The sequence below is a fragment of the Bos indicus genome, chromosome 17, assembly GCF_029378745.1.
Source record: "Bos indicus isolate NIAB-ARS_2022 breed Sahiwal x Tharparkar chromosome 17, NIAB-ARS_B.indTharparkar_mat_pri_1.0, whole genome shotgun sequence".
NCBI classification, from domain to species: Eukaryota; Metazoa; Chordata; class Mammalia; order Artiodactyla; family Bovidae; genus Bos; species Bos indicus.
Window position 1 is genome coordinate 49386513 of NC_091776.1, and position 8993 is coordinate 49395505.

The window sequence follows — 8993 nt, forward strand, 5'->3', positions numbered from 1 at the left end:
TATTTTCCAGTTCAGATATATTTATTCTTCCTTAAAAAAAAAAAAAAAAAAAAAACCTTCAAGCTGAAGCTGAGCTCCATCCAATAGTTTCCAGGATTTTTACCGGGTTTATAAAAAGTAATGATTTTATTAAACTATAAAACCATGACAGATGGAGAAACTATAATTTAGAGAGATTAAATGAGCTGAATTTTATATGCCTCTAGCATTTAAGGCATTGAGAAATATCAAAATAATTGGAAAACGATGCATTGTAGACACCAGGCTATTTCTCAGCTGAACAGCTAATAATCACTCCTTACAAGGCTCCAGATGTGTGTGTTTCCTCTAATAATGGGGAGTTAAAAATAACACTCCTGATTCTTCCTCCAAATGATGATCAGCTGTCCCACTCCTACCAAACTTTCCACAGGAGGGGATGTCATTGAATATCTTGGAGCTGCTCAACAATAAACAAATAAGCATGTTCATCCCATTATTCAAATACTCTCTTAATTACTTTAGAACTTGCTCCAAACTTTTCCAAGTCGACTCATGGTAATGAGCTCTTGGGTTTTCATCTTCCAGCTCACAACTTCATGCTAAATGGACCGCAACTGGACATACTGCCAGATGAATATTTATCAGTGCTGGATTGTTGTTGGATTTTTGAATCTTGGGATCTGCTAGCATAATTCAACTCCCTACTCACCTTCCCAACTAATCCATCTTTGTGAGGACAAAAAGCATGATGCTAGCGTAAGCTTCCCGTGCTGCATTGAAAGTTTCACAACTCAGGGGACTGACTGTATGATTAGCTAGATTTTATACGTGGGTGTTACTGAATCCAAGCTCAGTCTGCTTGCAGCACAGCAGGCCAACAATTGGGAGACAAGGTGCTGAAGCAAGGAATACAACTTTATTTGGAAAGCTAGGCGTCCTAGAAGATGGCAGGCTAGTGCTCCAGCGTATCATCTTATCTGGGTCTGAATGTCAGTTTCTTTTATAGACAGAGAAGAGTAGGAGGTGAGGAAAGTGAAAGTGACATCGCTCAGTCATGTCCGACTCCTCGCAACCCCATGGACTGCAGCCTACCAGGCTCCTCTGTCCATGGGATTTTCCAGGCAAGGGTACTGGAGTGGGCTGCCATTTCCTTCTCCAGGGTATCTTCCTGACCCAGGGATCGAACCTGGGTCTCCTGTACTGCAGACAGACGCTTTACCATCTGAGCCACCAGGGAAGCCCTAGGAGGTGAGGAAGTGATGTAAAAAGTGCAGGAAAATATCTCCTGGCTTGGCCAGCATCAAGGAGGGGATGTGTTAATTTCTTCTTTTCTGTAGCCATTCATATGTGGGCAGGGTCAGAATGTCACCCTGTGAACTAAACAAAGACACTTTAGTTTAACATTAAGGCAGAGAGGCAGGTTCCTCAGGCAGGCCATTATGTATGCTCACAGCTATAGACAGCATCCTTTTAGGGATTATAGTAACAAAGGCAATGGAGAACAAACGTTAAAGTAAGAGAAACAGATCCAACACGGAGGAGTCAGACTCTGTTTTTCCCTGTGACATGGGGAAGTGACTCCAGCCCTTCCTCCAGCCAGAGAATAGGGTGGATGGTGCAATGAGAAATGCTGATGGTCTCCTAGGCTTGAAGAAGAGTTGTGGCAGCCTCCTCAATGTTCCAAGCAGCATGGTAGACTTTCGGCTCAGGGTTATTAGAATAAGCCATGGATGGGGAGGAAAGCTTGGATCTTAGTTTCAGTTGGCATGCCAACTCACTGGGCTTGTGGGCAAGTTCTAACTGCTAGGGCCAGTGCATCCATAAAACAAAACTTGTATTCTGACTGTTAATTACAAATTGGCACTTGCCATCCACCTCTGCAAGGATTAAATCATGTGCTGCTGCAGCTGCTGATTTTCAACAACCCCTGAAATGAGGTCGGGGTGGTCAGCAGAAACGAGGCCCTCTGTGTGTGGGAGAAAAACTGGCAGCACAGCTCTTCAGAGAGTTGGATAGTTTTAGGAGCTGATTTTTATGAGCCCAATTCTTGTACCTCCCCATATCTAGAAAAACACTAAAATCCTTCATTGTGATGACTGTGTCTTGTGACTAGCAGAAAGCTTCACCAGACTAGTAAAAACCTTCTGGAAAAAAAAAATCTGCTTCATTGCATGTATATTCCCCTTTCACCAAAAACACATATATACTGACCTTCCCCACCCCGCCTGCCTCTTTGGAGCAGGTTCTCAGAGTTATCTGAGGTGCTGTCTCCCAGGCTGCAGTCCTCATTTTGCCCCAAATAAAATTTAACTTGCAACTCTCACATTGTACAGGTTTTTTTCAGTCTACATGGATGTGGTTCAATCACTCATACTTATGTGATGAAGCTCCAATAAAGAAGCTCAGATGAGCTTCCAGATGGCAATGCTTTGTGCATGATGTCACACGTCATAGCTGGGACGAAGCAATGCTGTCCAGGGCTCTGCAGGGAGAGGTCGGTTGGATCACTCCCAGGCATCCTTTCTTTTGACTGGTCCTAATTATACCCCTTTGCTATAATAAAATTGCAGTTCTACGTGTCACACTTTCCTGAGTTCTATGAATCATTCTAGTGGATTATTACAACTGGGAGTGGCTTTCAGAAACACGCCAATGAAATCGGTAATAGAAATGTCTCATGGAGACTTTTCCCCTCTTTCCTTCATCCTGTACAATTATCCATAGGCAGCTGAGGTAATGAACACAATCTCATTTCCTTTATTAAAATATCCTGTCCAATGTGCAGATCAAAACTATGCTCTTGATTTAACTGCCCAAACTTCTCCCCTCCCCTCACTTGGTCTCCTTCTACAGGAGGTTTAGGGTGAGACTTCTTGCTTTGTCTCTCCTCCTTTGATCAACTCTCAGCCTTTGAGTGATGTTGTGGCCCCCTAAGGTCTGAGCAGCAGATCCTGAGAAGAGATCAGGGGTTAGGAAAAGTCTTCCTCAAACTGTTCAATGAGTAAAAGAACTTCACACTTTCTGGATCCAGTGCACATGAATGCCACGTGTTTGGTCCTTTCAGAAGTTTTCTGTAAGGTTCACCCTTCCTGCAACTTCCATGACCAGGAAACATATGTCACCCATTCAGCAGGCCACTGCTGTTTACAGAGATAAAATAGTAACAAAATAAATGGAAAATGCAAATATTACTGCCTTATTTTCTTACATAATTTCAAGCCAAAGAAAGAAAGGGAAGAGTGACATGTCAAGAATGACTTCATTCTTGTTTACACTTTAACCAAGTCAAATATGTTTAAATGGGTAGAAAAGTCGGTCATACCAACTCAGGGAGCTCAAACCAGGGCTCTGTGGCAACTTAGAGGGGTGGGATGGGGTGGGACGTGGGAGGGAGGGAGCATATGTATACCTGTGGCTGATTCATGTTGGTGTATGGCACAAACCAACACAATATTTTAAAGCAATTATCCTCCAATTAAAAATAAATCTAAAAAAAAAAGTCAGCCATGTAGACCTCAGATACCAAAACAACCCCATCTCACTGTAAAGTTTTCCAGGGAATAAAAAAGGTAGCTTTTACTTTCTCAGCCTCAGGTGTCTTAAGAGATCATCCTCAACTTCAAAGCCAAAATCAACACATTGCATCTAAGCAAGAGACCCAGACCAACAATGAAAGCCAGACTTATTTTCACAATTCTCTTGGCTGGTTTTATCTATCAATAATATTCCAACCTTCCTAGAGTAAGAGGAGCATTTCTCTAGGAGATTTTAATGCCCTTGGATGATTACTTTCCGTCTACAAAGTCACAGTATTCCACTGGTCTCCAGCTAGGGAAGAGATTATATTCAATTCTTCTCTAAACTCTCTGATATATTTAAGTTTTCTAAAAGCAAATAACACCCCCTACCATAACCCATACAAGCTATAAATTCAGGGAGATATCTTCAGTAGGTACTAAAGAACTTCAAGGCTTAAAAAAAAATGCTTAAGTGCAGTATTTTCACTTTGCACATAAACTTCTAAATAAAAAGTGTTCTTCTATGAATCTCGTTTTAAACTTTCCCTGTTCCTTCTATTTTTGAATCCAATTATACTAACAACAGTTATACAGACACACTGGGCTCTGGGAGGAGCCCTCGGTAGCCAGTGGCTCCATCCTCCTGTTTTCCATTAGAAAAAGAACTAGCTGAAGCTATTAGTGAAAAAATGTCTTTTTTTCATATTTCCAAAATAATGCTGATGGGGAAAAAATGGACTTGGAAATTTGGGAAAGCATTTTAATTCATATTCTGCCAACTCTTTTGAAGCAGGAATCACGCTGCTTCTTCACACATTCAACTTCACAAAGACCTTCTACATCTCTGTCCACCTATTCACAGGTTCCTGTGGGGCTTAGAGAAAGACCAGGCTTGGTTTGGGCAGGGGGAATTATTAAGATGTAGCAAGCTATTCAAACCCTGGGTCTCCAAGGAGATTTTGTGTGTTTCATCCTGAGAGCAATATGTGGCATTTGCCAAAGTGGCCAAGGAGATGCTGGCGGTTTCTGTGTGCACAGAAGGAGATGCTGGCAGAGTGTGTGCACAGTGAGTAGAGAGACTTTTGGGCCCTTGGCTAAAGCACCCACCTGTCTTGCCGCTGGAACATCTGCACAAGTCTTCAGAGATTAGAATCCCTTGCAGTTTTATGTTTTTCTTAAGTCTCTAAAGTTTTGCCTCGTCTGCATCAATCCCTGGTGATCTTGTCCCTATCCCCACATATATATGAACACAGAGAGATACCTACATGCTCCCAGATACATACAAATTAAAAAGCTTTGTGGGGACTTCCCTGATGGTCCAGTGGTTAAGAATCTGCCTGCCAATGCAGGGGGCATGGGTTCAATCCCAGCTCTGGGAAGATCCCACATGCCTTGGGGCAACTAACCCGCATGCCACAATTACTGAAGCCCATGTCCTAGAGCCTGTGCTCCACAACAAGAGAAGCTGCTGCAACAAGAAGCCGGCAGAACACTAGAGTACCCCCACTCTCTGCAACTAGAGAAAGACCGAGAGCAGCAACGAAGACCCAGTGCAGCCAAAAATGAATGAATAAATGAAAATCAAAAGTTTTTGCATAGCGAAGCTTGCAACATCAACAAAACAAAAAGGGAGTGGAAGACAATATTTGCAAATAAGGTATCCAATAAGGGGCTAATATCTAAATTATTAGAAGGAAAAGCCAAATAATTATAGAAATCACATAATTCAATGTGAAACAAACATACAACTCACTTGAAAATATGGGCAGACGACCCACAGAGACATTTCTCTAAGGAAGGCATTCAGATGGCCTACATGCTTGAGAAAATATTCTCTGCATCACTCACTGGGACTTCCCTGGTGGTCCAGTGGCTAAGACTCCAATCTCCCAATGCAGGGGGCCCAGGTACAATCTCTGGTCAGGGAGCTAGATCCCACATGACCCCACTAAAGGTTCACATGTCACAACTAAATATCTCACATGCTGCCTCTAAGACCCAGCACAGACAAATAAATAAATACATAAATGAAAAAAGAATTAAAAAAAAAATCACAAGGAAAATGAAAATCAAAACCACAATGTAACTGCACAGGAGTGACTGTAACTCGCTCATTGACTCTGTCCTTTGCCCTTACAAAGCCCTCTTTAGGGAGGCGGTATACTTTTCCGTTTGATGGGAAGCTCTGCCATGTTTTCATTCTTCATAAAAAAAATGTATTTACTTATTGGCTGTGCTGGATCTTAGTTGCTGTGTGGGCTTTTCTCTAGTTGTGGTGCTTAGGCTTCTCATTGTGCTGTCCTCTCTTGTTGCTGAGCACTGGCTCTAGGCGTGTGGGCTGGCTGCAGTTCTTGCAGCACATGGGCTCAGGAGTTGCGATTCCTGGGCTCTAGAGCACAGGCTCGGAGAATGCGAAGGCACCCCACTCCAGTACTCTTGCCTGGAAAATCCCGTGGACGGAGGGGCCTGGTGGGCTGCAGTCCAGGGGGTCGCTAGGAGTCGGACACGACTGAGCCACTTGACTTTCACTTTTCACTTTCATGCGTTGGAGAAGGAAATGGCAACCCACTCCAGTGTTCTTGCCTGGAGAATCCCAAGGACGGGGGAGCCTGGTGGGCTGCCGTCTATGGGGTCGCACAGAGTCGGACACGACTGAAGCGATTTAGCAGCAGCAGTAGCAGCAGCAGAACACAGTCTCAGTAGTTGCGGTGAATAGCCCTAAGTTGCTCCAAGGCATGCGGGATCTTTTCAGTCAAGACCAGAGATTGAACCTGTGTCTCCTGCATTGGCAGGCAGATTCTTTACCACTGAGAGACCATGGATGCACCCATGTTTTCATTGTTGGTTTGCTTCTTCCACCAAGCCACGCCCTGTTGCCATGGGAACCGCTGTCATCGGCAGGCTACTTTCAATAGGTTCCTCATCGCTACGGTGATACCCCTTGCTTCCCCATCCCCAGTGTAAGTCCCCTTGATCTCCACCCCGCCAAAGTCTTCCTGTCCAAAGGGGGATGCCTAGCTGGCTATGACTCATCCTGTAATTGAATTTAGATGCTTCTATTTTAGAAATGAGTTCCCATTATGCCTGGGCCAAATGTCAAGTATCCAAATGGAGAGAACACTGAAAGTAACTTGGAGAAGCGGCAGGCTTCATTTGAATAATTATGTTGAAATAGCAAGTACTTCTCTCTACAAAGTGGGGCCACCTCTCCTCTGGTCACTGTGGAGGTTCATGGAATTATCCCCTGGCTAATACAGAAGCTCTTCCTACAAGCACTAGCCACCTTTTCAAATAATCTTTGTTGTTATTCTTAGTGGTGATTTCTGACCATTTTCACTTTTATACATACATGCACTTTCTAGATATTTTATGGTAAATACCCTTCTCTATAATTGTAATAATGATTGGTTAAGACAGATACTGCAAAAGATCTAAGACTTTGGAATGAGCTATAATTTGGGTCCAAGTATGGATGGTTGAGGCACCCCATGAAACACCCACATTTGGACTAGCTCATGATGCATGTATATTACAGCTGTCATTTCCAGAGTAAATTTGGACAGTCACTAGTGAGTCCTCCAATAACATAAAATGCTCCTTACTTTCTCATGGGAACCCATTAGGCCAAGTGCACTAGAGGCGAAAGGTAGTGGCTTTTAAAGATAACATAAATTTCCTTCTCTTTCCTAGCAGAAAAAAAAAATCAAGGGTAAATGAGATTTTTTTTTCCCTTCTAGGTCAACATGCTCACATATTCAGGGTAATGTCTTAGAGGTTCTTACAGGAAAAGTTGAATCTAATGTTCTCATTGTCGCAGTATCTTTTATTTTTACATCAAATGATTTGGATCATCTGGCTTCATTTTTTTTTTAAATCAAGCTTTACCAGCCTCACTTTTCCAACCTAATTATAACACCCTGAGGATGTGATTTTCACCCTGTTCTCTCTCTCTCTCTGTCTCTCTCTCTTTCAGATGCACATGCACACACATGCACAGATAGATGAGAAGAACGCAGGAAAAGCTTAGGGGAAGCTGGTTGGGCTGTTTTCACACTTGGTCAATGATTAGAAGAGGATGGTTGTGCCCTGTTGTGAATCCATGGGTCATCAGCCACTTGGAGTCATGGAGTTGCCTCTGATGACTATTGCAGGACCTTCCTTCCAACTGCTGCACCTGTAAATTCCATTTCTTAGATTTGATTGTCAGATATGCAAGTTCTATTCTTGAGGTTATGTGAGCTGGTTATGAGCACAGGCAGGGCAAAAGGTTCCATAAACTGACTCACACAGGATAAGCCATAACCCCTAATAAGAGAGCAAAGGCAGAAGGCAGAACCATTGTTGAGATAAGAAGGTTGTCTCCTACACTGCTGGTGGGAATGTAAATTGGTGCAGCCACCGTGGGAAACAGTATGGAGGCTCCTTAAAAACTAAAAATAAAACTCTCATATGACTCAAGAATCCCACTCACAGGCAACTATCCAGAGAAAACTCTCATTCAAAAAGTTATGTGCACCCCAGTGTTCATAGCAGCACTGTTCACAATAGCCAAGACATGGAAGCAGCCCAGGTGTCCATCAACAGAAGAACGGGTAAGGAAGATATGGTACATATATACAGTGAAGTATTACTCAGCCATAAAAAGACTGAAATGATGCCATTTGCTTCGAGATGGATGGAGCTAGAGATTATTATGCGTAAGCGAAGTAAGTCAACAGAGGACAAATATATGATATCACGTGTATGAAATCTAAAATATGACACAAAGGAACCTATATACAAAACAGAAATAGACTCACAGAAATTGAAAGACATCTTATGGTTACCAAATAGCAAAGTGGGGGAAAGATAAATTAGGAGGCTAGGATTAACAGATCCAGACTACTATATATAAAGTAGGCTTCCCCAGTGACTCAGTCGGTAAAGAATCCACCTACAATACAGAAGACCACCTGCAATGCAGGAAACATGGATCGATCCCTGGGTCAAGGAAATGGCAACCCACTCCAGTATTCTTGCCTGGGAAATCCCGTGGGCAGAAGAGCTTGGCAGGCTACAGTCCATGGGGTCACAAAGAGTTGGACACAACTTAGCAACTAAACACCACCACCTCCATATATAAAGTAGATAATCAGCACGAGTCCATATTTTGTAATAACCTATAAGGAAAAAGAACCTGAAAAAGAATGTATTTATAACTGAATCACTTTGCTGTATGCCTGAAACTAACACAAATTATAAATCAACTATACTTCAATAAAAAGAGAGTGGCAACTGAAAGCGTCAGAATAATAATAGTTAACCTTTCTGGAGTCATCATGGTACATACTATGTGCTGTCCTAAACTCTATCTTTCATATTAAAATTTGTATCATAAAATAGTTTGAAATTGTAGAACAATAATGAGGCCAATGTACAGACCATAGAAATACAAGATGTTTTGCATTTTTGCTTAAGTTCTACCTTTTTTTCAATAAATAAGACATTACTGAT

At 42.4% G+C, this 8993-nt stretch overlaps 1 non-coding gene across 1 annotated transcript; it reads right to left on the bottom strand.

The window, feature by feature from the left end:
- Window positions 1-1146: 1146 nt before the first annotated feature.
- Window positions 1147-1219, bottom strand: TRNAC-GCA (transfer RNA cysteine (anticodon GCA)). The gene has a single exon. It is a non-coding gene; the product is annotated as a tRNA-Cys (tRNA).
- Between the last annotated feature and the right edge of the window lie 7774 nt (window positions 1220-8993).